This window comes from Lepisosteus platostomus, chromosome 5 (genome assembly GCF_059453375.1).
Source record: "Lepisosteus platostomus isolate fLepPlt1 chromosome 5, fLepPlt1.hap1, whole genome shotgun sequence".
Lineage (NCBI taxonomy): Eukaryota > Metazoa > Chordata > Actinopteri > Semionotiformes > Lepisosteidae > Lepisosteus > Lepisosteus platostomus.
The window spans coordinates 18,309,904-18,333,815 of record NC_142615.1 but is presented as its reverse complement, the minus strand read 5'-3'; the positions used below and the strand labels follow the sequence as shown (position 1 = coordinate 18,333,815).

Here is a 23,912-nt window from a genome sequence, read left to right as displayed (position 1 = left end):
TTAAAAAAAAAATAAAAAACGTTTTGAATCCCCGGCGGAACCAGGCATCCATATGAATCAAGTAACAGGTTTATTCCATGCTGAAAAAAAGAAGAAAGAAAACACATTCCATAAGAATTGACTGAGCTCCGCTCTGTACCACGCAATGATCCCCCCAGAGTCTCAGCCCCGGGTTATTTGGGTTTTTAGACAGAGGGTAAAATACTCTCTCTCTGGCTTGACCTCCCCCTCCCTGTGTATTGTCTGTTTTTTTGTTAACAAGGCTCGCCAGCTAATGTGAATCGAAACCTGTCTTTCTAGCTTTTAAAGTCGTGCGAAGTGTAAGCCACAATTCAAATAGAGAAAAAAGAGCTGACTGGCAAGATTTAAGATGTGGCTGTCAATGTTGGATTAAAAAAAACACATTGCCAGACGTTTGTTGCATTGCTTGAAAAATAACTTTATTTCGAGAGACTGGATAAGTATTTCAAGTGTTTTTTTTAACTTCCTGAAAAACAACTAATAATTTAACTATATGTGCAAACGTTTTATGATAAGTCACTGTTGTGAATGTCTGTGGACATGTGCTGGCTGGACAGGAGGCTCTACTGTACACAGAGAGGGGCGGGAGGAGTGGACAAGCCGGTACATACTCTTAGAGTTTGATTAATAGGGAATATAATACAAACGTTGTTTGGTGTTAATGTGTTGTTAAGTGTGAATTTGTACCTGTTTCCCTGAGGTCTGGCTTTTTTTCTGGAAAACCATAACTCTGGTCTTGTCCAGATTGACTGTCGGCGCCCAGGTCTGACAGTGCTGCTCCAGCAGCGCCAGGTTCTGGCGCAGCCTCTGTTCTGTGGGCGACAGCGGGACCAGGTCGTCTGCAAAGAGCAGGAACTCGATTTCCATAATTAATGCAGATCAGTAAATCAAGGGACAAAACAATTATTGCGCCCGGCTCCTCAATGGGGTTTGACGTGCTAATGCGTTGGTTTAACAGTCCGGGTGTGGCAAGCCTCTAATGTCTCCCGACTTCGGCAAGAGGCACCCGCCTTTCATTGGAAGACAATGAACATTCTAGCCGTACATGTGAATATAGCATAAATACACAAAGGGATTGGGTGAGCTCCCATCACAAAAAAAAACTGCGAACCTGCACTACAGCGACCACAGTACAGTATGGAGACCAAGACCTTTTACGGGAAGAGACGGGGTGCTTCTGCCGCCCCAGCTTCCAAAGAGTGAAGGGTAAGCAAATACAGCAGACTTCATCTGAAATACGCGATTACAGCGCATATTACAAGGTATTATTGCCGTTTTGAATTTTAAATTAAATTATAATTATTTCTTCGTAGCCTGTTCTTCAAGAAAACACCGCACGGGCGAAACGATCTACCACCAGGACAGTAAAAAAGAAAGCGGTAAGACGGAAAAAAAGAAAAGTTTATTTTGACTTCTGTTCCGCGACTGATGAATACTACTGTGTGACTTTATTTCTTACATGAATTATGTTATTTTGCCACAGGCCGTGGGTCTCTGCTCTCGGCCACTGGCCAGGGTGCCAACCTGTAGAAGCAGCACCTGTGTGGAGACATTTCGGCAGCAGCAGGAGCAGTACGATGCATTACTGGGGAGGACTGGGAGGCTAGAGACACTCCTGAAAATGCAGAGGAAGGAGACAGTATGTTCCAGCAGTCAAACAGTTGAGCAGCTGTCTCCCGAAAAGTGCCTCTCCCCGCCGCGCAGGTTGCAATGCCTGGTGGAAGCTCTGCCCCCCGCAGAGCACACACCGCCTCAGGACACTCCATCCCGGCCTCTCCGTTCACCACTGCATGGGAATTGGTTGATGCTGTCCCCGCCGTCTATCTCCCCCCAGGAAGCACAGCGGAAGTCACAGACGCCAGTGGGACGAATAATTCTCCCAGATGTCCAACTGCTACCCATCACTCAGGAGATGGAGGGAGGGTTGTACTTGCAGTGCATCGGCATAGACGGGAAAGCAAGAGCCGACCGCTACGCCACCCTCATGTTTCGAAATCTTGTGACTTTTGAAATTTACTGGGGGAGGACCACGTCTGTAAATTTCGATGGGTCCAGAGGCAAAAGTGCCTTGCCTTGCAATCTCCGGGAAACCATTAGTAGCATGGTGAATCGGAGATTCTCAACCCTTACTTTGTGCGACTGGAAAATAATTCGTGATCGGATCAACGAAATGCTTCGTAGAAGGAGGTGCTCTTTTCCTCTCGTCTAACAGTCTGTCCACAAACAAAACATTCCTGTTAGACAAGAGGAATGTAAAAAAACAATTACTTTTGTCAATGGAAACCGGTGTGTCTGTCTCTCTCTGCTGGATGTCCCTCTCACTCTCTGCTGAATGAATAAAAGCATTTTTATTAAAAACGCGTTTGCGTTTGTCTGGTATTTACTTTGGTCCCTTTTAACTGTTTTTCCCATCTACTTTTTTGCTTTGAGATGCCACGTTTAAAGGTGATATGTAAAATAATGTTTTTTATTATTGTTATAGAGAAACATGATCAGATTTTCCCTGGCTCAGAAAAAAAAGATCTAAAGTGCTACATCTAACTTTCTTAATTCGATGTATTTAAAGCAGTGAACTACTGTAGATGTAACATAACACTCAGAAATACAATCGAGAATAGTTTTGTGGTGTTTGTTTAGATGAAATGTTCCTAAAACGTATAACGTAACAAAATTAAAGACGATTAAAATCTGTAATCTTTCCACTTGTACTGTATGTCATCGGAAAGTTTCTGCTTTGTGTAAGGATGGTATCAAAAAGTAATCTTAAGTGGTGAGAAAGCTGTGCTCAATGTATTTAAGGGACTTAAAAGTAAAAGGAGATGCTTCATATTGCTTGACTAATTTTAAAAACTAAGTTATAAATGCAGACGCTCCCTCGGTGCCACGCCGGGTTTAAAGATCAAAATATACATTCGTCCCGGGCAGAGGCCGAAGAGCCCGGCTGGGGTGCGCGGGGAAGAGCAGGACAGGAGTGAAAGTGGTCAGGGCGGGGTTTAGGAAGGCGTACAGTCTGGGCAGGTATAGATTACACTTTTCTAAAACGTATTTGAAAAATAAAAACGATTACAATCTAATCCTTCCACGTTTGATCCCAAAATCCCAAGAAAAATAAATCTAAACGGGTAGAAAGCTATGCTGAAAGTTTATTAAGATACTTAGAAGACAAAGATACTGTATCAATTTATGTTGCATTAGTCTGATTATGATTAAAAAAACACATAATTAAACATGCGTTTGCGATTTAAATCAAAACACGATTTAAATCAATATAAATGTTTATATTGTAACGCATACTGTCCAGCCTCCATTTCTCTATAAAAATTTACTCTATTACACACACACACACAATAGAAGCAGGAAGCAGAAGCAGGGACCGTTATCAGAAGGGAAGAAGGTGACTATTCATCGTTATCAAAAATGACTTGGAATCGATCATGTTGTGATATTTTGAAATATAAAAGTCAATTGATTGTCCATAATATTGCTATTCTATTTTTTCGAAGAAATGTTTGTTAAAAGAAAAGTCCAGCACCAGCTGGATTTGAACACACAGCCCGTGAGTTGGTAATCAGGCACACAGACCAGTGGGCTACAAGGGAATGCACATAAAGAGAGAGGCGAAACAGCCCTACACAGCCCTGTCGCAGTACACGAATATAATCATATCGTTATTAATTTCTTGAGATACGCGATTCCATATTATATTCCCTTTTAATCAAATTCTAAAAGTATGCTTGTTGACTCCGGTATCACGTTAGTTAAAGACTTCGATGCTTAAAATGTTTAGGGAGAAATGGAATACTGGTGTGTATGTTTTCTTTAAAGTACCGAGACCAGCCATATACTGTATGTTTAAGTTCCAAAATTAATATCGTTTATGGCCTTCACACGCTTTGCAGTATGCTCCTATTCTTTTTATGCTCAGGCACTAAGATTTCCCTTCAGTGGTAAAATTCCATATAAATATTCAATACTTAAACGGGCACAGTTAAGACATTAAATATACATATACATACTGTATACAGTACAGTTTGCATACGGTAATATGTTTATGCTCCTAAATCAATCTCTTTTATGAGCATGTGAAAGGCATGGTGAATCGATTCTCATAAATTACTGTACTTTGCATGATTGGAAACAAATGCGTGATTGCGAAATGCTGTGGTGTTACTTTTACAAAGACGGTCAATGAAAAAATGAATGTGGACCAGGGCAATACTTTGAGTTTACACTTACAGCTTGTCCAAGGTCATTCATTATTAATACTATTAGTAATATCTTCGTTAAAGACTTTGATGGCGACAGCTCAAACACGAGAGGTTGAGCTTTATTAGCTCCACCTTGCGGAAATTCCGGATACTATTATTTTGCTTGCCGTATTATAGGAGAATTTACGGTAACTAGCGGTATTTACCGGTAACTCGCGGTAGACTGCATACAGCGCACCGGAAAATAATGCGGTATCGCCCTCGCATTTTGAATGGCTGCATCTGTATGTGTAGCAATCTCTCTCTCTCCTTCTCTTCCTGGTGATCTGAAGGGCAGGACTTTGTCCTCTTAGTGGCTCTTGATAAAATATTTACTGGGTTCAGTTAATGATTAACTCACCAGGGCTGAGTGCTGAGCTCTCAGATGCCATCTCTCTCTCTCCTTCTCTTCCTGGTGATCTGAAGGGCCGGACTTTGTTCAATTCAATTCAATTCAAGGTGCTTTATTAGCATGACTGATGGGTACAATCAGTGTTGCCAAAGCAAATAAAAATAATAAAATTAACATAGAACAAAACAAAAAATAGAAGTAAAATAAAATCTACAGACATGTTACAGACATTTACAACAAAGACATATTATATAATATTGACATATACTGTAGGCGGCTGGAGCATTATTGGGAGACGGACTCACTGTTCCTCAGGCTGTGACAGGAGATCACATACTGGGCTGCCAGATCAACTGAGTTCCCTCCTCCCTCTCCCAGTAGGGTTGGGACCTGTTGTGGTTTTGGCAGGTGTGGGAACTCTGGGATTAGATTTCTGAATTTCGGGAAGAATGTTTCTCTAATCCCAGAGTATCTGTCACAGTGCAGCAGGAAGTGCACCTCTGTCTCTATTTCTCCCTGCTGGCAGTGGGAGCACAGCCTGTCCTCTCTGGGCAGCCAGGTCTGCCTGTGTCACCCAGTTTCTATGGCCAGGTTGTGGTCACTGAGCCTGTACTTCGTCAGGGTCTGTTTCTGTTTGTTATTTTTTATTTTGGTCAAATATTCAGCTAGTGTGTATTGTCTGTTTAAGGTTCTGTAGCATTCCAGTTTATGTTGTGTTTGTGTGTGTGTGTCCCAGTGTGTGAGATATTGCTGTTTGATCTGTGCTGTGATGTGGTTGAGTCTGGGTTGTGGTGCTCTAGCAGTGCTGTCCTGAGGCTGGTTAGTGTTGGTGTGGCTCAGGTCGGTGAGCCTCAAGACCAGCTGGCTCAGGGGGCTCTGTTTTGGGCTCAACTCTTGGCTCAGCAGGGCTTTGTGGTGGTAGGAATTTTGGTCACTGTTTTTTAGGTGAAGCCAATACTTTAATATTCTTTTCTGTGTGTTTATCAATAGTGGGTACTGGCCTAATTCGGCCCTGCACCTGTTGTTAGGAGTTTTTCTCTGCACACGGAGGATGATTCTACAGATCTCCATGTGCAGAGTTTCTGTGGGGTGTTTGTCCCATTGGGTGTTCTCTCAGTGGCCCTTGACAAAATAGTTGCTTGGTTCAGTTAATGATAAACTCTTCAGGGCAGAATGAAGACTTGAGCGCCACCTGATATGAACATTTCTGGTTTATCTAATCACTTAGGAATTTAAAAATACTTTTTTTATTTTTCATAAGAAAACTCTCTTGTTTGGGGTTCTGGAAAGTTGATCTCAAAGGATCCCTAAAGCACTTTACAGGCGGGGGCCCCACTTAATCCCATTGTCAAACAATCAAGATCTGTACTGACCAGCAGTCAGGACACTGGGGTCCACACCCCTACTCTCACACACAGTGTCCAGGGATCTGTACTGACCAGCAGTCAGGACTTTTTTTATATTTATACATACTGTGTGTGTCATTGTCGACACCCCTACTCTTACAGTGTCCTGTCTGTGTCTGTGGTTTGTAACCTTTCTTATGTTCAGACAGATAAGGGAGAGAAATGGACTCAGTGGCTCTTGATAAAATATTTACTGGGTTCAGTTAATGATTAACTCACCAGGGCAGAGTGCTGAGCTCTCAGACACCATCTCTCTCTCTCCTTCTCTTCCTGGTGATCTGAAGGGCTGGACTTTGTCCTCTCAGTGGCCCTTGACAAAATAGTTACTTGGTTCAATTAATGATAACCTCTTCAGGGCAGAATGAAGACTTGAGCGCCACCTGATATGATTATTTCTGGCTTATCTAATCACTTAGGAATTTAAAAATACTTTTTTTATTTTTCATAAGAAAACTCTCTTGTTTGGGGTTCAGGAAAGTTTATCTCAAAGGATCCCCAAAGCACTTTAAAGGCGGGGACCCCCTTCATCCCACCTGCAAACAATTGAGGAGAGGGACTTTAGAGAGCACAGACTGAACCCTGACTAAACAACACCCCTGACCAGCAGTCAGGACACTGGGGTCCACACCCCTTCTCTCACACACAGTGTCCCAGGATCTGTACTGACCAGCAGTCAGGACACTGGGGTCCACACCCCTACTCTCTCACACAGTGTCCTGGATCTGTACTGACCAGCAGTCGGGACACTGGGGTCCACACCCCTACTCTCACACACAGTGTCCCAGTTCTGTACGGACCAGCAGTCAGGACACTGGTGTCCACACCCCTACTCTCACACACAGTGTCCTGGATCTGTACTGACCAGCAGTCAGGACACTGGTGTCCACACCCCTACTCTCACACACAGTGTCCTGGATCTGTACTGACCAGCAGTCAGGACTTTTTTTATATTTATACGTACTGTGTGTGTCATTGTCGACACCCCTACTCTTACAGTGTCCTGTCTGTGTCTGTGGTTTGTAACCTTTCTTATGTTCAGACAGATAAGTGAGAGAAATGGACTCAATACCCAGTCCCAGTTTACACTGGTTTACAATGTGGGACTTCTGCACTGACACGACCCCACATGTGTCTCCACAGGAGATGGGAGTCCTGTAACGTGTCTTTAGACAGAAACCCGCCAGAACAGACACATTAGAAGCGACCTGGAGGAGAGGTCAGAGCGGGGAGTCTCTGGACGAGTATAAAAACTGGGAACTTCGCTTTTTACAGCAACACTTTCTGATTAAAGTGTCCAGTTACTTCACTCTGAAGACAATTTAAAATAACAGTTAATATTTCCAGAAATGGAGTAGTCAGGTGATATCCCATGAAAGATTTGGTCTCCTGACTGTTACTCTCACTAATATAATACCATCTGTGATGTTATCAGTCACAGTTACTCCGACACCGGGTCTCATTACAGCTCATTACATTAATTACAGTTAATTGACTCTTTATCCTGAGTGTCTTTAGTCGTGAACAGAGGTCCGTCAAGTTTCTATTCGCTTTATCCAGTACAAGGTCGCGTCTTTCACACTAATGAAATGTAAAGAATGAAAACTAATTGAAATGAGCAGTAAAACCTGGATTTACCAGAGAAAAGGGGGACCAGTCACAGAGGGCCAGTCTCAGCAGTCCGGTCACAGTAGTCCGGTCACAGCGGGCCATTCACGAAAGTACAGGCCGTTGCTCCATTCGCTTTGTGGACACATTGTATGAATCTTGGCAAACACTCCCAGATAAGAACATGCCTCCCGAACTCAAGTAATGGATGAAGCTGTTCGTGCTGTAAATTCCATCAAGGCCAGTACAACACGCGCACAATTATTAAAGATTATTCTAAAAATTAAGCATAGGATGATAAGAGAGGCAGCCTTTTGCTACTACGCACCCAAACTGTGGAATAGTATTCCAAAAAATATTAGAGGGGCTGGCTCTGTGGATATTTGTAAACAACAGCTCAAAACCTATTTTTTTACTTTTGCCTTTACTTGATTTTTCATACATAATTTTAGTGCTATTTGTATTGTTTGTGCATGGTTCTTTTAATTTGCTATTGTTGCTTATTTTAAGTTATGAGCACTTTGAGTTGCAAACAATTGTATGAAAGGTGCTATATAAATAAAAAAATATTATTATGTGAGTATTATGTGAGTAGGCTGTGACGATTTTTAAATCTACTGTATGTGTTTATTTTTAAGTTTATTAACCCCAAAAAAGGTCTCTGAAAAAGGTTAAGAATCCCTGCAATAAATTATACAAATTACAATTTACAAGATTTATGCGATAAATAACACTAGAAGAGATAGATATGAGGTATTTGGCACCATCATTATATCCTGAGAATGTGAAGTAAACAACTACATTGTGTCAGACAGGAGCTAAGAGCAGATAAGAGACAGCATGTCTATACTATACTGACAGCTATACTGTAGATAAAGACTTGAGACAAGCCTTTCTCCGGTACTGAGTGAGTAGTCAGGCCTTGTCCTCACTGGTGGTTACAGAACATTGCATGGTCAGTTTCTCTGAAAGAGATAATCTTGTCTCTACACACCCCTCTGGTTGCCTGGATAAGGCCAAAGTAAACAGCCATTCTTATTAGGATGGTTTTGACCATCATGGCCTCAGAGATGTTCTTGATTTTGCCTGTAACAGAAGAGGAAAGGAATTCTAGTTCGCACAAGCAGCAGGAACATTATTAAAGTGTAGCTCGGGGTGAGGAGTGTCAGACTGTACTTAGACCTTGATCTAGCAGTGGTTTAGCACTGTGAAATATTTTGCAGGGCCTTTTCCATTCAGAGAAACAGACTGTTTTGTCTCAGCTAGTATCCTCCCTGAGTGCTGCTGTGAACGATGTGTTAAGGGACTTTTGGGAGTCAGGGCTCTGATGGGACTGAGCTGTTTCTATTTTTAATTTTTCTGTGTGTAGGGCAGTATGCTGCACTGGGTTAAAACAACTGCATCATGTCATGTTGTTGATATAGTATGTCTCCAGCTATAGATAAAGACTTGAGACACGCCATTCCCGGTACTGAGCAGTCAGGCTCTGTCTTCACTGGTATTTACAGAACACTGCATGGTCAGTTTCTGGGAATGAGATAATCTTGTCCATATGGCCAGGTTAACACCCCACTGGTTGACTGGATAAGGCCAAAGTAAACAGCTGTTATTGAAATACTGTATATTACTACAGGGCCTGTATCTATCGCCATTTAAAAAAACTTCAGCATCATAGTTTCTGAAGCTGGTTTAAAAAGCAGGTAAGTTTCCACACCACTGGGTGGACTTATATGACAGTTTACTACATTCAATATTACAGTACTACAGTAAAATGTACAGTCTATTCTATACAGGGATCTGTACGAACACCATCCCTGGCCATTAGACTGACCACAGCATCCAGATTCTACAGCTGAGATAACAGCACTAACTATTCCTCCATAGTGGGTTTTTATCACTTCAGTTAGCAGTGACCATGACAATAAGGCTGAGCTTCACCTCTGAAATTATTACAGTAGTACTGAGGTGTTAACTATTTTAATTAGCAGTCCAGGACAGCTTAAACTTTCACTTTATCCTGTCTGTCCGTTATTTCTAACGGCCCAGGTCTCAGCTCAGATAGCTTAGCTTACCCAGCACCTGAGACCCCAGAGTCTCCTTTCCATTACAGATGAGTCAGAGCGGTTCTCAGGTGAGACTCACTACAGCACCAACACCCACCTGAACAATCCAGTCACACTGAAAACCTGCAGGCATTAATATGTGGACCTACACAATTCACAGGAATAGGAGACTCACTTGCTGAAAGAAAACTCCATACTGTTATGCCACGGCCCCGGAGGACTCATCATTCCACCTCACATTCCAACATAGTTCCCAATTTGCCCATTTACCCCTGCCTACTTAATGCTTCTTCACACTCTCCCCTGGGCTCATATGAGGGTTTTTCCTGGTTAGAGCTACTTCTATTTTCACTACGACTTACTACTTGGTTTTTGGCTTCCTGACCCTGGTTTGTTCTGTGACTCCGTCTCCTGGTTTTGGTTTTTTGTACGTTGGGTATCATTCTGGTTTCTACTCTCGGCTTCCTCATGGCTCCACATCTGGTTTTGTACTTTTGCACCAGCTTGTTTAATACGGCTTTCGGACCTCGGATTGTTATATCGACTACATCTCTGGAGATCGTTATGGTTTTCTGCATAGGGCCCTCTCTGCTATTTCGTAACAAGCAGTGGTTTAGAGGACGCACTGTGAAATTATTTGCAGGGCCTTTTCCATTCTTAGCTAGGGTCCTCCCTACATCCTGCTGTCAACTGTGTGGTTATATCCTTGGTGCTACAGGAAAGGACCTTTCTGAGACGGCTTGGCTGTGTTTAGTCAGGGTCTCTAGGATGTCACGATATTAGTTCCCCCTCCTTGAGGGTGCTCCAGCCCTTTCACTCAAGACTTCATTCTGTGCACCTGTTTCCCCATTCCCAGCCCACCTTAAAAGCCAGGCGCTGACGCTCATCCGGGCTCTGCATCTGATTTCCGTATCGTGCGAGTCCGGGACCTGGAAGCGCCTGGTCCCGTTAAGGTTTTAACCTCTGTTCCCGTTCCTGTTCCCTGTCCGCCGGTTCCGACCCGGCCTTCGTGGTTTTAACTTCGTGTTTTGATGGATCTCCTGGTTTTGGACTTTCTCGTGTGTTTTGGATACTCTAAGGATTACTCTTTGGGATTGTTCGCCTCGGCCACACCTCCCCCGTGCACCAGCGCACCTTGGACACGCCCCCTTGTCTTCAGCCCCGTATTCCTGCATGACATTTCCCCAGTGTTTCCCCACTCCGTCGGACTGTGTCGTCCGCATAGGGTCCGGAAAGAACTGTTCGTTACATAGGAGTCAGGACTCTGACGGGAGTTAGCTGATTGCAATTGTAATTTAAGTATTTTTCTGTGTAAAGAAATGTACGCTACACAGGGTTAAAAAAATTACATCATGTCAGACAGGAGGTATGCTAGAGGTAACAGAAGAGACGAGACTGGATGTTGCTGATACAGTATGTCTCCAGCTACAGATAAAGATTTGAGACACACCTTTCCCTGTATAGAGCAGTCAGACATTGTCCTCATTGGTGGTTATAGAGCACTGTGTGGTTGGTTTCTGAGAATAAGATAATCTTGTCTGTATGGACAGGATAAAGTCAAAGTAAACTGACATATTTTGTGTACTGCACATTTCTACGGGGCCTATCTCTATAGACATTTCCACAGTATCTCCAAACTTCCTCCTCACCACTGGGCAAGGGCGCTACACTAGTTTAACCCATCAATCCCAATCCAACAATATTTAGACAGGTTTATGAGCTGCACCTCAGACCCTTTAATATAACCAGATTATGTGAGTTGTCTCAATTGCAGGTGTTTTATGGAAACAATTCAATTAACATACAAAGTAGTCTAAAACCTGTTCTGATTAACTGTTTAGTGCTTATATTTCAAAGTTTTATATTAGAAAAATGTAGTAGTCTCTATAGGAAGTTTTCTTTCTTTGGGATTTCCGCGAGTAGTTTATCAGTATGAAAAGTTGAAAGTGAAAGGAAGGATAGTTACTTACTCCCTGTTCTAGTCATGATAAAACTCGAAAGTGAAAGGAAATGTGTGTTTATAAAACTCCAGCGCGGTAATCCCCTTCACCACCTTACCGATTCGCACCACAGAGGAGGACCGGAGGATACAGGTGAGATGATCATTTGTTTCGATCAGTCACAATCTCAAACTCAGCACAGCCTTCGGACAAGGAGGTATCGTGTGGCGCAGATTGCTGGCATGTTAGATTTCTGCTTTAAATTAGTCTGAACTAATAATAGTTTTGAAACTAATAGAGAGAGCCCCCACTCTGGACCTGTTTCAAGTACAAGAAATGAGATTAGTTTGGAGTCTAGGCTTTTTTTGTTACTGACAGGAGATTTAAACGTAACTATCGAAAACTCCAGGATAAAGGGCGCCGGACAGGATAGAGCTGTACAGCTTGTAACTGTCTCTTCCTTCTGTTCAGATACAGCTGTAGGAACGGTTTTAAACAGACTCGCATTATACAGAACGCTGAGTTCACCGCATTTAACAATATGCAGCGATCGAATGGATTAACCCAAGTGTCTCCAACCTACGGTATCTTTATCCGGCCCGAGAACAGAGGAAAGCGTCACCACTACATGCTTACGCGCAAGTGTTAAATTAAATAACCTTTACCTCAGGTTCACGTTTGTTGTGCTTGAGTTTTCTTGCATTGTTTTTTTACATCGAAATGTCAGCTAAGTGGAGAAACGTTGACGAAGAGTGCCGTATTTTTAATGAGAAAACTATTTCGTGATTGAAAGCAATATAAAGCGTTGTGCTTAATACGCAGAGAAACCGTCGCTGTTCTCAAGGAGTATAATATCCGACCGGGGTAAAGTTAGCTTGAAGTTCGAAAACGATTTTGGCACGCCTGTAGCGCTTTCACGAAATCTCTTAGAGTTACAAAAACACTTGCTTTGTGTATAAAATACATTGTGGATGCTTTCTCAGCCTTTACTTTTTCGTTTTTATGACATTTTTTTGACCAAGCACGAATATGCTTTTGTCCATATCTCCGCAATGGAAGCACAGAACGCCTTCAAACCAAAAGCATTTTAAAGACCACGACTTGTGGATATTTCCACAGCCTTTACATCAATCTATCGGTGAGCTAATTATCTTTTTTTAAACCTCCGGTTTTTCATCGATGCGTAATTACGCACGAACTGGAACCCGGGGGACCGCTGTGTGCACACGTTCACAACGCGAGAAATACTGTTCAATACGGCTTCATGCGAAAAACCCGTATATGACCATAGGAAGCAGAACAGCGCAGTCTCCCATTACCCAGACTGTAAGCACGGGAATAAAGCTTTGTTTGATTTCTGAAACCCTTCCTTTACGCCCTGTTTTCATTCAGGTAAGGGTCAACTATATTCACAATACTACTGACAGCAGGAAGATTAAAATATTCTTTTCTCAGCAGCTTAATAAAAACAGCTCCCATGATGTTCAAACCGATTTTTTACACAGAACACTGACAGCTTTGTGTTCTGAATCTCTTTTTCTCTTGCTTTTATTTAATGTGGCACAATGCACTGGTTCACAAACCAATAGCATTTAAACCACAGCACCCACAATGCTGCAGGTAAGTGTTTTGCACACTAAGCAGGTCATCTGACTATTCCCAGCTTTGTTTTGGGTTATGGAACCTTTATTTTTTTATGATTTTCTGAAGATAACACTACAGGTAATACACTGGGACGGGTGGGTCGTCTTCATGGCTCAATAGCATTTCAAATACAGCACCCACTCTGCTGAAACCAAGTGTTTTACACACCAGACAGGCCCCCGGACCTCGTACAACCTTACTGTGGCTGTGGCCCCTTTCTTTATTTTGTAATGAGTTTCTGAAGATAACACTACAGGTAATACACTGGGACGGGTGGGTCGTCTTCATGGCTCAATAGCATTTCAAATACAACAGCCACACTGCTGAAACCAGGTGTTTTACACACCAGACAGCCCCCAGAACCTCATACAACCTTGCTGTGGTTGTGGCCCCTTTCTTTATTTTTTTATGAGTTTTTCAATATGGCACCATTAGACAGGCGGTACATGGGGATAGTACATTGTGCTCTTCACGAGTCAATAGCTCTTCAAGCACAACAGCCACAGTGCTGCAACCAGGTGTTTTACACACCAGACAGCTCCCCTAACCTTATACAACCTCGCTTTGAGTTGTTTAACATTTCTTTCAAATCCCTTGGGTTCATCAATCATTTGATCATTTTTCAGCGTGGAATAAACCTATTACTTGTTCCTTGGAGATTACCATCTGCTGATAAGATATGATCGCTATATTGACCATATACAATTTCTTGCATAAGGAATTCATATTTTGCATACACCGATCCCCCCGGAGTCCCAAGTGATTCTGGTTTTGGAAAGCTAAAGGACAATGAGCTTCACGATACCAGGGGGACAGTGGGTGGTCAAGTCTCCCCTAAACAATGGATCTTGTCAGATTATGATGTCAGTGCATTTAATAAATGTTGTTGAACTCTCTTTAGCCCAAATACAGAGGAGCCCAGACCCAGAATGTTACACATACTGACAGAGAGTGATCTCATTATGTGTGTTTGGATTTTAACAACTATTTTTATTGTTTGCTAGAACCAAAACAATCTATGTTAGACATTTTCATCTTCAGCCAAAAATACAAACCTGTGTACGTAGTGTGGTGCAGGTTCTTGTCCCATCCTGCTCTTGGTCCAGGTTGGAGGGTTGCACCGATTCTGAATCTTGTTAGCTGGTATGGATGGGTTTGGGGGTGTTGATACCAGAGTGGTCCAGGAGGGGGATTCAGGTGTCTCGGGGGCATTCTTGTTTTTCTATGAGTTCAGGTTGATTCTGTTGGTTCTGTCATGAATCTCCCTCACGCAGGCAAGCGCTCCTGCATTCCCTCGAGCTCTCCCCATACCAAACGTGCACATGTCAATCAGTCCTCTACTTAAACCCTCATCTGTCCCCCGGTCATTGCTCACGATTGAGATTCTCTCCCGGAGCTTACCTACTAACTACGCTTTTGCCTTACTATGACTTCTCCCCTGGACCTCGACCCCGCTTTTCCGACAACTGCTTTAGCCACTCGATTTTGTACCTTCGCCTGTTTTACGCTTTCTCGGATCCTGACCCCAGCTTGTCTCTTCATTTACGCCTCTGCCTACCGACGCAACTTCTACGCCTTCCCGGACTCGGGCCCCTGCCTGTTTACTCCGACTACGCCTGCGTCTCGCGCCAACCCTACCAAGGGCACCGCATTGGATCCCTATCCTCAGCAGTCAGCCCCTGCGTGACAGGTTCTGAGTGTCTTGGTTACATCCGTTTGTGTGTATAGATGAAAAAACTATTGAAGAGCACCCCCACACCCCCCACCCGTCTCGGTGGAAGTTGCCATGTTCAAAAAATCCTAAAAAGATAATTAAAGTTGCACACAACAAAGCATGACTGTGAAAGGTCAGGAGGCCTGCCTAGTGAGCACAACACTTGATTACAGTCAAAAAAAACATTAAAAAATAAAGAAATGTTCCACAACTCAAAGCGAGGTTGTATAAGGTTAGGGGAAATGTCTGGTGTAAAACACCTGGTTGCAGCACTGTGGCTGTTGTGCTTGAAGAGCTATTGACTCATGAATAGCACCCCCCAATCCCCATGTACCGCCTGTCTAATGGTGCCATATTGAAAAACTAAAATTCTTATTAAAAAAATAAATAAAGGGGCCACAACCACAGAAAGGTTGTATAAGGTTAGGGGACCTGTGTGGTGTGTAAAACACTTGGTTTCAGCAGTGTGGTTGTTGTATTTGAAATGCTATTGAGCCATGAAGACTACCCACCTATCGCACTGTGTTACCTGTAGTGTTATCTTCAGAAAATCATAAAAAAATAAAGAAAGGGGCCACAGCCACAGCAAGGTTGTACAAGGTTCTGGGGCCTGTCTGGTGTGTAAAACACTTGGTTTCAGCAGTGTGGGTGCTGTATTTGAAATGCTATTGAGCCATGAAGATGACCCACCTGTCCCAGTGTATTACCTGTAGTGTTATCATCAAAAAATCATAAAAAATTAAAGAAAGGGGCCACAGCCACAGCAAGGTTGTACGAGGTCCGGGGGCCTGTCTGGTGTGTAAAACACTTGGTTTCAGCAGAGTGGGTGCTGTATTTGAAATGCTATTGAGCCATGAAGACGACCCACCTGTCCCAGTGTATTACCTGTAGTGTTATCTTCAAAAAATCATAAAAAATTAAAGAAAGGGGCCACAGCCACAGCAAGGTTATATAAAGTTAGGGGGCCTGTCTGGTGTGTAAAACACTTGGTTTCAACAGTGTGGGTGCTGTATTTGAAATGCTATTGACCCATGAAGATGACCCACCTATCCCAGTGTATTACCTGTAGTGTTATCTTCAGAAAATCCTAAAAAATATAAAGAAAGGTTCCACAACCCAAAACAAAGCTGGGAAAAGTCAGAGGACCTGCTTAGTGTGCAAAACACTTGCTGCATTGTGGGTGCTGTGGTTTAAATGCTATTGGTTTGTGAACAGAATACCCCTATCCCAGTGCATTGTGCCATATTAAATAAAAGCATGAGAAAAAGAGATTCAGAATGCAAAGCTGTGTCAGTGTTCTGTGTAAAAAATCGGTTTGAACATCATGGGAGCTGTTTTTAATAAGCTGCTGAGAAAATAATATTTTAATCTTCCTGCTGTCAGTAGTATTGTGAATATAGTTGACCCTTACCTGAATGAAAACAGGGCGTAAAGGAAGGGTTTCAGAAATCAAACAAAGCTTTATTCCCGTGCTTACAGTCTGGGTAATGGGAGACTGCGCTGTTCTGCTTCCTATGGTCATATACGGGTTTTTCGCATGAAGCCGTATTGAACAGTATTTCTCGCGTTGTGAACGTGTGCACACAGCGGTCCCCCGGGTTCCAGTTCGTGCGTAATTACGCATCGATGAAAAACCGGAGGTTTAAAAAAAGATAATTAGCTCACTGATAGTTTGATGTAAAGGCTGTGGAAATATCCACAAGTCGTGGTCTTTAAAATGCATTTGGTTTGACGGCGTTCTGTGCTTCCATTGCGAAGATATGGACAAAAGAATATTCGTGCATGGTCAAAAAAATGTCATAAAATCGAAAAAGTAAAGGCTGAGAAAGCATCCACAATGTATTTTATACACAAAACAAGCATTCTCGCAACTCTAAGAGGTTTCGTGAAAGCGCTACAGGCGTGCCAAAATCGTTTTCGAACTTCGAGCTAACTTTACCCCGGTTAATATCCGAAGGCATTACGATACGAAGCACAGAAATACTCAGATGTGATTGGCAAAATGATTTCAGATAAAGTAGAAGCACTGAAGAAAAACTTAATTTATCAGCGTGAAATATTTAAAAAAGCGATCACAACAATCAGAATCCATTGTAAGGGCGAGTTTCAAAATAGCACGTCATAGCTAAGGCAGGGAAACCATTTACTGATGGGCAGCATATACAAAGAAAAAGTTGCTTTGCTCGAACAAATATACCTGTCATCTAATACAACTGCTCGTCGCACAGAAGACCCGGGAAAAAACGATTATTTTGCACTGTATTCATCATCTTTCATCAGCAGGCTTTGTGCGATAAAAAATTACAATTATCTGAAGTAATGGATAGTGACAGTGAATTTTATACGATAGTCCTCCCTTAATCATCGTCAGTTTAAAAACTTCCTATCTGAAATCGAAAGTGAATATCCGGACGTTCCGTACCACTGAGGGGTTCGCTGGATCAGCAAACCCAAGTGCTAGAGATTTAGTGAATTACGCACAGAATTCGATATTTTCATGACTCAAAGGACACGACCTATTCTATAATTTCAGATTTGTTTCAAATTCTATAATTTCAGATTTGTTTTCACTCGTAAAATCCTTCAGACAAAAATTCTTCAGACAATAATTCTTTTTGGACAAACAAGTGGCAGCAAACAATTTTGTTCAGTTCTCAACTTGTGAAAAGTACAGAAATGAATGTGCCGAACCTTTTCCGATCCCGTTCACTTTAAATGTGATTTCACATTTGAAGCAGAAATTTCAGGACCGTTTTCAAGATTTTAACAGTATCTCACAGAACATAAGATTGTTCAAGAACCCTTTTGCAAGTGAAGTTGAAGATCTTCAGCCTGAATTGCCGCTCGAAGTAATTGACTTTGCTGCGAATGACTTGTATAGGGATCTGTTTAAGGAAAATGATTTGTTAAACATAAATCACTGCCTGAAAGGTGTTTTAAGAACATTCCACGAGCAACTTTTCTAAAGTTTTCTGTCTTCTGCCTCCACATTTTGTGTGAACAAACATTTACAAAGATGAAACAGACATTCTGTCACTGAAGCAATTCTAAATATCGCATTAAATTTGCACACATGTATGTGAATATTTCTTCTAGTTTTATTTGTTCATTTGAATATTACAATATAAGGGGTTTCATTTAATTTATTATAAGTGTAAATTGTGTTGTTTATCACGTATTCCTCCATCATAAAATACCTACCCTCCCTGTGTCTGGCCATCTGGCCTTTCTTCCGAAGAAAATGTGGCCCTCGAGGAAATTAAAATCTGATTAGGACTGAAAATCTTTTTTTCCAGTCAGTCACCACATATCTGACAGCAACAAGCATTTTGAAATAAAGTCACGATTTATCCTTGTTTTGATGATCAAGCGTGTTTACATCGGATAAGAAGTTAAAGAGAATCGCAGACAGGATCCGCCACCGCGCAAGACCATGCTGTCACTGCATGATACAGGTGTGAGAGGAGTGAGCAATCGAGTGAAAATCTAGAACCCAACTTAGAGAGCCTCTGTACCGCAGAGGTGCTTTGGTCTGAAAACAAATAGTTTTCCCCCTTCAAATTGGCTTAGCTGAGCTTAATTAAGTGTAAAAGGGGAAAAATACGCGTTGTAGTACTTTAAGGTAGTGCAAAGGGGTAGTAAAAACTGTGCAAAGGGGTCTTCTCAGTTAGTAAAGCACACATTTCCACTGAACTCATCTTTTAAATTGTCGAGGATCTAAAGACTTCCTTAAACCAATTTTAAAGACATAGATGGATGAAAATCGTCATTTATAGTGAAATTTAGATAATCATTTTTTTAATGACTTCCCTGAATGTGTAATAAACATCACTCTATGAAGAACAATAGTGCAGAATGTTCACAAAATGGCACAAGCAGAGCATCGTTAAACATCGTTCAACCTTTTAATCTTAATGTTTTAAGCATAAAAGAATCTCTTCCTGCACCTTTTACATTATAGAGAAAGCAAGATTATTCGTTAAACAGATTCAAGAACTGTTCTAATTTCATTTTCAAATACTTTGAAACAATACAAAATCCATAGAAGTGTCTCCTCCCACATTTACGTTAGAGAAATGGGTATCTGTTTGCTTTAAATTAGACATTTTATCATTTCTGATTTCTCCTCTTATCGGAGAAGCTACAGATATAAAAATATTTAACCTAACTGACTAACACAAATGCATTTTTTTGTGGTTAAAAGAAACATATAATATAGCTGATTTATTGTGCACACCAGATCATCGTTGTAGAACTGAGCTGTGGTCAGGACCAGAGGGGAACCGCACAGAAATTGAATCGTACTGACCGATTCCAGCACGAAGGTAAGCGAAGGAAATCACTCCTAATACCAATTGCAGAGGACTTGGCAGCTGAAATTAGTCGCTATCTCTGCACTAAAATATATCCTCTGTTGCAACAAACACAAACAGCTGCTGCCGTCTAGAGGTTACTACACTAACCAAGTTAGTACAGTGCTAAGCAGATCGCAAGGGAAAGTTCTGAATGACGGAGAAACGCATTACTGAAATAATATCGTTAATATGAACTTAATTTAAACATTAGTGACTGTCAATATACTGTATTGAAATATAAAACTGAAATTGTATTCCAGTCTTGAAGCAAGTGTAATCATTTTGATCATTTGTGATAGATTTCTGGGAGACATACTGTGACGTAGATTAATATTCTATGGAGTGAAGTGAACTAAAATCTAGGCAAATACACCTTAGTAAATGGGACTCCTATAATGTTTTTGCTTTCTTCTAGTTCTGCTTCTAATAGTCCCACTAATCCTATGTTTGCCTTCATAGTATTTCATATACATAAATGTAGCTGTCAAAATCTCAACATTGAATAGTTTGGAAGCGCAGATAGAATAGATTAGTAACGATGGCACAAGTGCCCAGAAATGCAAAGGTGTTTATTGTGAGGATGTGTCTTTCGACCTTTTCGGCTCATGATTACAAGACAGGCCACTGTGTCAAGATCATTCAATTTCAACGAACTTTCAGATTTAGCACGCTCTGCTTAAGCTCCGGAGTACTTAATGCGGTACTATCAGGAGATCATCTCCAGCTCTGAGTTCAGATGCAACGAAAACTGCTGGGGACCAAAAAAAGCTGGGGACCAAATGAACTTGTGTTTAGTACGGTGCTGAGGGTTCAGCATCGTTGTTGTTCAAATTAGCAAGAACTGCCGGTGCTCTGAATCAGAGCTTTTCAATTAGTCTGTTCAGTGCGTTAATATGTCAGCCAAAATTATTCATTTATCTGTCTTGTGTTAATATATAACTGAATGTTCTTGGCAATTTAATGTTAATTTGAATTTAAGAACGGCATTTATATTGAAATAAACCAGAGAAGGTAACTGCTTATGAGATACTCAATTGCATTTAATCACAAACGAACAAACGATAATAGCAGGTGCGTGTTAAGCTTGAACATGTATTATAGCAGTTTTTATTTCCATTGATAAATTATACTGATTCATACAGAGATCCTTCAGACAAATAAAGCAAACACATTGCTATTTCGGTGTTATAATAGGCATAAGCTACTTTTGTGTCTGCAATAATTTTAACGTAAGTGTTATGCAACTTCAGGGGCTGCATTTGTTGTAATGTTTGTTGTACAACTCATCTACATTAAGAGTTTTTAATTAAAATAAAGGCGCGTAGTGCATTTTCCTTACAGCTGAGTGAAAACAGATGTTACACAAAGCATCATCTAATGTCCAACAGCGTTAGTCATTTTATTTTTTAAATAGAATTAACATCAATATGTGGATTTGATCTACAAAAACAAGTTACATTTACAGCTCTAAAAAGGAAAACTTAGAGCTCTGTAACAGATCTTTTCAGTTAATTGCTGTTCCTCTGATCTTGAAATTTTAAAACCACCTTTTCCTTGCCTTTCATGTGGTCTGTGTACTATTCCATTAACAGCACCGTCACTGAGGCATGTGCGGTCTTGCTCAACCTTGTTACCGACTGGATGGGCCTCCTGTTCGTCTCCAAATCTTTCCGCACATTTCAACACCATTATTGTTGGACCACAGCCACAGATATGAGAAAGGACACTGTTCCAAAGAATTGTCTTAGATTATCACTTTTAATAATGTGTTTTTTTTTCTTTAACTTACCCATACCTTTGCCTATACAGTACAACTTATTCTTTGCATCCCCAATATCCCTGCTTTCCCTGAGAAACACAAGTGAAGAGTCAAATCCCAAAGAAAAATACAACAAATCTATTCAATTAACTCCCAGATGTAACAGAACACATGTAAGAATTACACTCCATTTCAATTTGTATTTCCTTGATTTCAGTTCTCTTCCCTCCCCTGGTTATCTGAAAAATTAACTATCACATACAAAAGGGTTAGTGTTAGGTTAAACATGCATTATCTGTAGTACAGCTACTGATAAAGATAGATATTAAACTTCATTATTAACAGATTACACTTTTATTAATAAATACTTGTATTGATAAATAATTGTTGTGTCTGGAAAGCCCCTCAAGTATTGTAGGTAAATTTTACAATAAATGTCAAGCTAAAGATGCTAAGTTCATCATTAGTGAAGGTATCATCTCCACTATGTTCAGGAAAGTTCTAATGGGATCCAGTGCTTAGTCCGCTACTGAGTTGCTTAAAACCTGTGAAGAGGTGGTTTAAATTAATCTACTACTGCAATAATATCTAGAGGGCAGCAGTTGTTACTTTGGGTTCATTGCAATTCAGGACAGGTTCAGAATGGAGCTGTGGACAAATTTCAGCCATGTTCATTGCATTTGATCTTAAGTTTGCTCACTAGTTTTGCACAGGCTGAACTCCAGTTGGTTCGCTGCTTTGGGGTCGATACAATTGGTCCCTTGAGTTATGCCACCAGGAGAAATTATTTCCAGATTTGTGTTTCTTTTGTAAAACCCAAAGCACTGGAAACACATTTTGCTGAGATTAAGTTAAAAATAAGGATATTAAATTATCAAAACATTAAACAAGTGAGATCCCATGTAAGTAGATAAAGTCTCAAAACCATCCTGTTTTATTGTTAATTACGGTTAAACCAGTAAATCTGAGATACTGAAGTTTGGAAATATGCAGTACATACTACAATGTTGACAGATAAAATTGTATTATTCAAAGTTTAAGGCTGTTTTAAATGCACAGTGGAAACAAATGTAGTGAGACTGAAACAGAGCCCTTCCTGTAGTTGTGACAGTGTGTCCCTTACTATGAAAATTAAAACAAGCAGCTATGCAGTTGTTGGACATGTTAATATATCTTGTTGAATGGAGAGTGCAATTTTTATATTGAATTTCTCTGTGCAACTGTCTGGTGCTACAGCTGCCTGTCAGTTCCCAGGTGTGTGAGTCACTGTTCATATGTCCTGAGCTTTTGGAAGAGGAGAAGTCTTTAGGAAAAATCCTCCTGCTGAGTTTTATTCATATTGATAAACTGCGAGTCTCTGCAGTGCTGGGTTTGAGAAGTCATCTGTTACAGGCAGAAATGACCTCTGGGGGGCTAGGCCTTTAACTGGTTTTACACATAGACTGTTGATTCACATGGTTTAAGTTCCATTCACACAAGCCTGACAAGCAGCTTTGCCACTTCCACAGCCCTGGGCCTTCAGCACTCCTTCAGAATGAGTCCCCAGTCTCACTCACTTCCTTCTCTCCCCTTCCAACTTGTACTTGAACTTGAACTTGAACTTTATTGCCATATGTAACCGGTACTGATACAATGGAATTCTTACTTATAGAAAGTCTCTCGATTGTAAAACAAGTGTAAAAAACAAAACAAAGTGCAAACAGTGCATCAATACAATATACAAACAAACAATAGACAATGTGCAAGTAAACATGTAGACAGTTTGAATGTAAACAATACAGACGTGTAAACAATGACTGGAGATGTGCAATAGATAAGAAATCATAAAGAGGTAGATGGTGATGGTGTAGGTGTGGTCCGAGGGGGATGGCTAAATGTGTTCGCCAGTCTCACTGCTTGTGGATAAAAGCTATTGAAGAATCTAGTGGTAAGTGTCCGTATGCTCTTATATCTCTTGCCTGAGGGCAGTGGGGTGAAGAGCTCATGCCCGAGGTGGTGACTGTCCTCTGTGATGGCCAGAATTCTACCACGGCAGCGGTCCTCATAGAGCTGTTTAATCTCGGTGAGACCGCAGCCAATAATCTTCTGGGCCATTTTGACCATTCTCTGCAGTGCCTTTCTTTCTCGCAAAGAAGTGTTGCATACCACACGGTGATCCTGTTGGTAAGGATGCTCTTGATGGTGCAGCAGTAGAAGTTCACCAACACATGTATTGGCATCCCCCATCGCTAGAGGCACCTCAAGAAATAAAGGCGCTGCTGAGCCTTCTTCATGATAGAGTCAGTGTTCACAGTCCAGGTTAGATCTTTAGAGATGTGAATTCCCAAAAACCTAAAGCTGGTGACTGTTTCCACTTCCATTCCATCAATACTGAGTGGGCTGTGAGTGTATGGCCTGTGTCTCCGAAAGTCCACTATTAGCTCTTTCGTTTTCTTTATGTTCAAGTCCAGGTTATTGCTATGACACCACCTAAGCATCTGTACAACTTCATCCCTGTAAGTGGACTCGTCATCATAACTGATCAGTCCTATTATAGTGGTGGCATCTGCAAACTTAATGATGCGGTTGTTGCTGTGTCTTGCTGTGCAGTTGTGAGTAAATAGGGAGTATAACCTTGGACTCAGACAGCAGCCTTGTGGGGTTCCAGTGCTCAGGGTGAGTGGTGTTGATGTTTTATTGCCTATCCGCACCACCTGTGGTCTATCGATAAGAAAGTCCAGCAGCCAGTTGCAGACAGAGTTGCACAGACCTAATCCCCTGAGCTTTGTCACCAGTTGACTGGGTATGATGGAATTGAATGCTTGAG

At 41.4% G+C, this 23,912-nt stretch overlaps 1 long non-coding RNA gene across 2 annotated transcripts in view; it reads left to right on the top strand.

Moving 5' to 3' along the window:
• Positions 1–11,653: 11,653 nt before the first annotated feature.
• The window catches only part of LOC148664386 (uncharacterized), a 39,064-nt gene continuing 26,805 nt past the window's right edge, over positions 11,654–23,912 (top strand). Inside the window, exon 1 of one of the 2 annotated variants that reach the window (XR_015936484.1) lies at positions 11,654–11,787. This is a non-coding gene — a long non-coding RNA (uncharacterized LOC148664386). The remainder of the gene's footprint in view (positions 11,788–23,912) is intronic. The other variant, XR_015936483.1, reaches the window with a different exon arrangement.